Genomic DNA, 8,050 nt, shown 5'->3' on the forward strand with positions numbered 1-8,050 from the left:
TGAGTGCTGACCCCAGCACCAGTCCTGTCCTCTGTAAGCCCAGCCCTTTGTTTAACATTATCCCCAGAACCATTCAGGACAAGAGCTGAGTTCAGCTCACACAAACCCAAAGACAGGATCAGACCAATACAGAGAGCAGAGATCTCCATCCCTCAACTGACAGCATATGGGCATGTGTGTTTTATAGATTTTCAGAAAAAAACCTTCCCTCCTTCTACTGTACGTCAGTTTATTTTACATCAGCGAGAGGATGGCCTTATCCAGTCCTCTCATTTCATCTCTATGGCTTTGATTTAGCTTATGTTAGCATTAACCCTGACAAATGTGCACCATAAATCCTATTTTAAAAAATGCAGATACGGATATAATATATAAAAGGAAAATGTATTTATTTTATTCTAAATGTTGTGAATTTAGACTTAAAGGACAATTCCGGTCAATTTCAACACGTAGCTCGGTTTTTTGTAAATTTGGAGGGTTGTCAGGAGAGAGAAAAATAAAAACCAATTGGCAATTGTCACACCTACTGCAGTCAGTTTTGCTGTGTTCACTCAGAAGGAATCACTGCACATGGGTGGGAACTTTTAAAGATATTTTGAACATGTTTAGAGGCTAAAAACAAGTTTAAAACTTGCCCTGTTAGAGCCTATTGGGTGTTAAGGCTAGCAGGGGTATAACACGGTGTAGGCAGCACAAATTTTACAGACTCAAGACTCAACAAATTTACAAAAAACAGAGCTACTTGTTGTAAGTGACTGAAATTCTCCTTTAATTTATTTACATCATTTTTATATTTTCAGCCCATGATGAACGAATATTTATAAAATACAACGGCAACATTAAAAGTACGTTCAAGAAATGACAATTAAGAAAAAGTTACTTTGCTGGTCTCAAATATATATGGTATAGCTCTGTCTGCTCTGTCTTAGGGCGCTATGCAGTTTTGGCAATTGCTTTGCTGTTTGCTCGCATGTTCCTCTATAGAGCTCCTGCTACAGCTTTAGATGTGTAAAAACTTGATCGGTCAGTCTGCCGTTTCCTCTTTCTCTTTCCCTCTGACAATGCTTTCCTAGCTTTCTGCTTTTTTGCCGGCTCAGCCGTGACAATAGTGTGAAATCTTTCGCTACCTTGTTTTTGCTAGTTGGTTTGTGGATGGGGGCGTGTATGTGTGCAGTGCCTTAAGCAATTTGTTACATTGCGAGACCTGATATCACGCCAAACTTCCTGACGCTGAAGAGCGCCTTGCTGACCAAAAGTTGCAAGGGTGGTTTTCCCTCTCAAAGACGCTAGGGGGATATGAGACGACCACTGTTCAACCCCCCAAAAAATCACATAACCATTCCAATGACTCCGAAGCTCTTCAGTTAAGGTAAATTAAGATAAAAAAAACTGCATAGTTCCCCTTCAACTGTTGGCGCATAGGACAATAACTGGTAAGGGTTTAGATGTACAGATATACTAAATGCCATCTGTTACGCTAAGGAACAGAAAGACTTAAACGCATGGCTCACAAACAAAACAAAATGGATTTATTGGAGCTGAGAGGAGAGGGGAAGTGGGGAAGTAGATGACAGGGATAGGGACGCAGAGACGGGGACCTTGGGGAGTCTCGAGGGTGAGGATACTCAGGGGAAGCGTGGGAGAGTCAAGAGCGAGAAGCCGAGGAGAAGTTACGGGGGCTGGGAGCTGAGACTGAGACTGGCTGAAGCAGTGTGCCGTGGGAGGGGGAGAAACAGGACTGGAGTTGATGACTGCGGGGGGGGGGGGGGGGGGGGGGGGGGGGGGGGGGGGGGGGGGAAACAAAAGGGGTAAGTTAAACACAAAACAAAGAGGCAAGGACAGTCGGGGAATCGAGATATCTTGTGAGACTTTCACCAGGGTAACTGGAGCAACAATCAAGCAAAGAGTGGTTGGAGAGCCGGGGTTGATAAACTTTAGTTGATCGGGGATGGTAGGCAGGTCTGAGTGGCGGGAGATAGTTGAGACTCAGGTGTGTGTAGTCAACTGGCTTCAGCAGGAGGGAGAGTGAGGGGAAAAAAAACATAGCAGGGCCAAAACAGGGTTTGGGCGTCAAAAATATAATAAACAAAACAAATACTCACGGCTAGCCAGACCCCAACCATGACAGTATCCCCTCCTCTACGGATGCCCTCTGATGGACCGCCAGGCTTGTCCGGGTGGGCCCAAGAAAAAGTCATCTAGGAGAGTTTTGTCCAGGATTTGACTGGCAGGAATCAAAGACCGTTCCTCCGGCCCGTGACCGGCCAAGTCTACCAGGTACCGATAACCTCGACCTTTACGTTGCACATCCAGGAGGTGGCACAACGTATAGGCCGGGTGGCCATTGATGATACGTGGAGGGGGAGGTCCAGCCACCGGGACGGAGAGAGGACTGGTGGAGGCCAACTTGATCCGAGAAACATCAAAAATCGGGTGGATCTTGTGGATGAGGCGGGAGCCTGAGTCTGACAGCGGTGGGATTCAGGAAGGCCTTTACAGTGTACGGACCCACAAACTGGGGAGTGAGCTTCTTGAAGGAAGTCTGCAGTGGGATGTCCTGAGAGGAAAGCTGTGCATGGGAGTGCTTCTTTGGGCTCCCTCCACCCTCATGCACACCACCGAACGTGAGCCTGGACTAACAACGCCACTACCTCTTCCTCCAGGGCAGGGAAAAGAGTGAATGATGACATCCCAGTGGCTGCGCTGAGGAGGGAGTTGTGTGCGTACTCAACCCAAGGCAGGTGGACACTCCACACGAACGGGATACGTTATGCCACACACCTGAGAACCGCCCCTAGATCCTGGTTGGCCCACTTGGTCTGTTCATTGATCTGTGAATGGTAGCCAGAGGATAACCTAACCATAGTGCCGAGGGCTTGGCAGAAGGATTTCCAGACTTGCGAAGTGAACTGGGGTACCCGGTCGGAGATGATGTCCTGGGGGGATCCCGTGGAGGCGGAAAAAATATTGAAACAGAGGGCGGGCGGTTTCCATGGACGTAGGCAGCAGAGGTGTAACAATTCCCAAAGTCACTCGGCAAAGGAAAGGTACAACGCATAAAATTAAGGTAATGGGCGGATCTCGGATATCAATCGGCTATAATCTTGTCCTGCCTATTTTAATTACACCTGAATAAACCCTCAACACTACAAACACCCTAATTGCCTTTAGGTCGGCTCAATAACCACGCTAAAAAATAAAAAAGTAGACCATAGATTGTGAGTATGACTGTGTGTATTAATGACACAACTTATTAAACATCGGACACACCCCCTCCGTACATACTCTTTAAAGCACTCAAAGTGTCCCACACATTTAAACACGTTTCCCCCAAAACACCCCAACGTCCCAACAAAACAAATGTCATTCAATAAACTTAAATAGTCCGGATCCAGAGTAGCAAACAAACATGGCCGGAGAAGCGTGGCGAGAAGCCGCAGTTAATAACTGTCCACACTGACAACTTACGCAACCTCGCCACGATCCGTTCAGCACCAGGGTCGCCGTTGTAGTACCAAGGAGTAATCCCAGTTTTGTAATCCACCGAAAATTTATTTTATCCAGAGGCTGGTGTCTCCTGGAAAAACTGCCACGCTGCGCCCTCTAAACCCGACTGCTTCTTTCCGTCATTCTCTCACCCAATTGATCAGCTGAGTCTCCCCTCACGTCACCACCCAGTGTCATTTTATAGAAGCATACATTAGAAAAGCATTTCAACATAAAAAGAAATAATACACCAACATCAGACCATACACGTGATACCAATCCAGGCCACTGATAACAAAGCTATATACTTTATCAATATGGGAAAACCAACAATACACTACTGCATGTTCCCCACATATAATGTAGCTTCTATCAAAGATGGACATGGGCAACCATTACAGAGGGACAAAGTGGCCAGATTTGGAGAACCGATCAACCACGGGGGAGTATGACGTGTTGCCTTGGGAGTTGGACAGACCGGTAACAAAGTCCAGGGGAATGTGGGTCCAGGGCCAACCGGGGACCAGAAGGGGGCAAAGCAGATAGATGCGCAGCTGAAAGGAAGGCTTGGCGCGGGCGCACACCTCACAAGATATCACAAAGTCTTGGCAGTCCTTCTCAGCGGTGGCACACCAGAACCATTGGCTGAAAAGACACAGGGTTCTAGCTTTACCTGGGTGACAGCTGAACCTAGAGGAGTGCGCCCACTGGAGGACTGAACCAAGGTGGGATGTAGAGGCGATTGGCGGGGCAGATACCAGGGTCAGGATCTGTAGACTTGGCACGGCAGACGGCGAACTCCACTTCCCAGGCCAAGGAAGCAACAAGGCAGGAAAGGGGAAAGATGGGTATTCTTCCGGGTTGTCGGAGAAATGGAGACGGGACAGAGCATCAAGTTTGGTATTGCGGGATCTGGGACGGTAGGATAAGGTGAAGTGAAACCGGTCGAAGAACAGGGCCCACCTAGCTTGGCAGGAATTTATTCTCTGGGCGGTGTGGATGCATGAGAGGTTTTTGTGATCAGTCCAGACTAAGAAAGGCTGTTGGGCGCCCTCCAACCAATGCCTCCTCTCCTCAAGGGCTAGCTTAATGCAGGTTGGAGTGGGTTGTGGGAGAAGATCAGAATGTTGTCACTGCAGTGTTTTCCATTTGTCCCCCTCCTGGATTCGTACAAGTTGATAAGCATTCGTAAGGTAATCAACACAAGGGCGAAGGGTGGTGTCCTTTTTGTACACAAAAAAGAAGCCTGCGCCCAACGGGAACGAGGAAGGGCGAATGACACCGGCAGCTAGCGAATCTTTGATGAATTGCTCCATAGCCTACCACTCAGGACAAGCTAGGTTAAACAGGCGGCTGGAAGGGAGAGGAGCGTCTGGGAGGGGGGCTATGGAGCAGTCGTAGGGGCGGTGGGGGAGCAGGGACAATGCCTGGTCTTTACTGAAGACCATGGCAAGGACTTGTGGTGGTTACTGGAAGTAAGAAGCTGTAGTGGGGGAGTACAGTGAGTGACAGTGGTGAGAGACTGACCATTGAGACTAGTGGCATGAAGGGGAGTGTTGAGGGGTAAGTGAGGAATGGAGAGCTGACGAGCAATTTCAATGTCAAACAAGTTTTCATCAGCACCGGAATCAACAAGCGCCCTCAGACGAAGAGCAACATCTTGCCAGGACAAGGAAATGTCCAACAGGAGGCGAGGGTCTGGAGAGGTTGGGCTCACTCACAGCCAGCCGGAACCCAACCATATCAGCTATCTATTTGATTTGGGATTTAAAGAACTAATTTTATGCTTTTTGGCTTTTCCCTTTCCTTTATTGTGTTATGTCACTTTTTATGCATGTAATAGGTTTTTAAAGTGAAAAAGCCCAAGTCCACCCCAAAAGGACTTACCATCTCTAACAGAAGACACTATTCACAAACTGCTCTGCTGTAGTCCAGCCTTCACTTGTGTGACAAATGTGCATTAGAGTGCGGATCGGGCCGGATTTTTCTGTCCGAGCCCGGCCCGCGTCCGACAGAGCAGTAACCGAACCCGACCCGAGCTCGACAGGCATTAAGATATTTATGTCTGAGCCCGACCCTAGCCCGACACAGTTAAAATTGCATTTGTTTCTCATACTAATGACACATGTACGTTTGTTTGTGTGGAAAGCCCGCTTTTATTAAGCAATTGTAGGAAGGCATTCGGAAATGTCAACAGATGAGCGCATCAATGAACACGGGGCAACAAGCGCCATTACCTACATAATAAGCTGTTTTAAATTCAAAATGTTCAATGCCTTATCGCGTTGATGTGACCGAGCCCGACCCGAACCCGAGCATCCTTTCTAAAAATCTGTTCGAACCCGGCCCGGCCCGTCGGGTACCGTTGGGTCCCGTCGGGCTCGGGTCGGGTATCCATCCTCTAATGTGCATCACTTTGTAACACAGTTATGATGCTTGCCTAACTGCTAGCATGTCACGCCCTCATACTCTGCTTCTGACTGGCCTGCAGTGCTGACCTAGGTATTTTGCATGTGCGACTCCCAAAAAAGATGGAACAGAAGAGTGATGCCTCAATAGCTAAAACAGAGAGCTAAACACACAGGGTGAAAAGAGGAGGTGCAGCAATGTGCAGTGAAACAACAATCTAGTGTGTTTTTTTTAATTAAACCACGTAGAACTACACAGCCACTTTTCAGTATTGTTGGTGCTACCTAGCCATGTGTTATTCTTTAAAATGCATTTTAGATAAAGACGCTATAACTGAGCTTGCTCATTCTAAATCAAACTTAGATTTGAATGATTAAACTTGTTTATTAATCCTACAAAATATTAAAATAGTAATGATTTAATCAAAACGTTGAGACAGAAATCAGTACCACACATTTTTGTTATGCATTTTGACTTTCTTTATTCACATTATTTTATATTTTCAGTTAACTTATGAAAGACTTTTTTCTACAATGAGACATATTATAAGGACATTCCAAAGATGACATTACAATTGTGCATTGCCAACCTAACTATTTCCCAACCTCCAGAAATCTTAGGATTGACTTTTGTTCATTAACTGTTTCTTTGTGTTTTGCTCAGGCTTAAACATTATGATGAAACATTTTGGAGCAAATATACACAGTATTAGTCCAAAACTGGAGGCCAGAATGGCAAATATCTCCACAGCCACAGTAAATTTCCCAGGAGAGCTGAGATAGGCAGGGATAAAGGTTATCCAGACTGCACAGAATATCAGCATGCTGAAGGTGATGAGCTTGGCCTCATTAAAATTATCAGGTAATTTCCGAGCTAGGACAGCTAACACAAAGCAAAAGACAGCCAGTAGGCCTATGTACCCGAGCACAGCCCAGAACCCAACAGCTGAGCCTAATGCACACTCCAGGATGATTCTCTCCTTGTATATGGTTAGGTTTTTCATTGGAAAAGGGGGACTAAGACCCAACCAAATAGTACATATTAAAACTTGAATAAGCGTGAAAGACACTACAGTCATTCTTTGCTGTGGAGGACCAAACCATTTCATGACATTACTACCTGGGAGTGTAGCTCTAAAGGCCATTAACACTACTATTGTTTTTCCAAGAACACAAGACATACAGAGGACAAAGGTGATCCCAAACGCTGTGTGGGCAGCAGAGGACCACTCAGAGGGTGCTCCAGATGAAAGTTAATGAACATAAGAAACATAGGTAGGGAGAAGACAGCAGGAAGCTCAGCTCAGAGTTGTTGGCCCTGACAATCGGGGATGTCCGTGACGATAGAAACACAGCCGCTGTTAATGGCCAGACAGGCGCCACAACAGAGAATGCAGCCGATGATCCTAGGACTCGTTGTAGGAAAGAAACTCTACAGGCTTGGGAGGACAAGTGTCTCTCTCTGCATTAGGCCAGACTCCTTGGGCAAGGGAAACAATCAGGGGAATCTGAAAAAAAAACAAAACGGGCTTTAAGCAATCATACTGTGTCTTGATCTTGGACAGTACATTGGCTATGGATTAGGAGAAAAACAAATACCTGTAGCATTGCTAATCTCTCCCTCAGGACACGGTATACAATCATAACAGCAGATGGGTTTTCCTTTCTGCAGCACTTTACGAGTTCCTGGAGGACAGCTGTCAGAGCACACTGACACAGGCACCTGGCACATACAGAGAAACAAACTCCTATATATTCAGGTATTCCCTGAAGGTTTTAGGATTAACAGATAGGTATTTATTTATTGAACTTTATTGACACATTTATATATTTATTTTACATTTAATTATACATTTTTTGCCTCATTTATTTATTTTAGTAATGTACAGCCATATTTATTAACTTATGTAATAATCGATTTAATATTGAAAAAACTAAAGTAGTCATTCTAAAGTAGATTATGTTGTCAGTAGTCTACTGGTTACAAGCAGGCTCAGTTGTGATTGGAAGAACAATTACAGTGAACGTCGTTCAATGTGCACATATTAGACCCTACAAGATCACCATATATTAATGTAAAATTATTGCTTGTGTGATTCTTACTTGTGTGCCACCATCCACCCAGGTGAGGTTCCTGTTGATTTGGAACTTCTGGC

General features: G+C 45.7%; 1 pseudogene; it reads right to left on the reverse strand.

Annotated features, from left to right (window-relative positions):
• Positions 1 to 6,511: 6,511 nt before the first annotated feature.
• LOC116687043 (extracellular calcium-sensing receptor-like) overlaps positions 6,512 to 8,050 on the reverse strand; it is a 4,793-nt pseudogene continuing 3,254 nt past the window's right edge.

The sequence above is a fragment of the Etheostoma spectabile genome, chromosome 3 (genome assembly GCF_008692095.1).
Source record: "Etheostoma spectabile isolate EspeVRDwgs_2016 chromosome 3, UIUC_Espe_1.0, whole genome shotgun sequence".
NCBI lineage: Eukaryota > Metazoa > Chordata > Actinopteri > Perciformes > Percidae > Etheostoma > Etheostoma spectabile.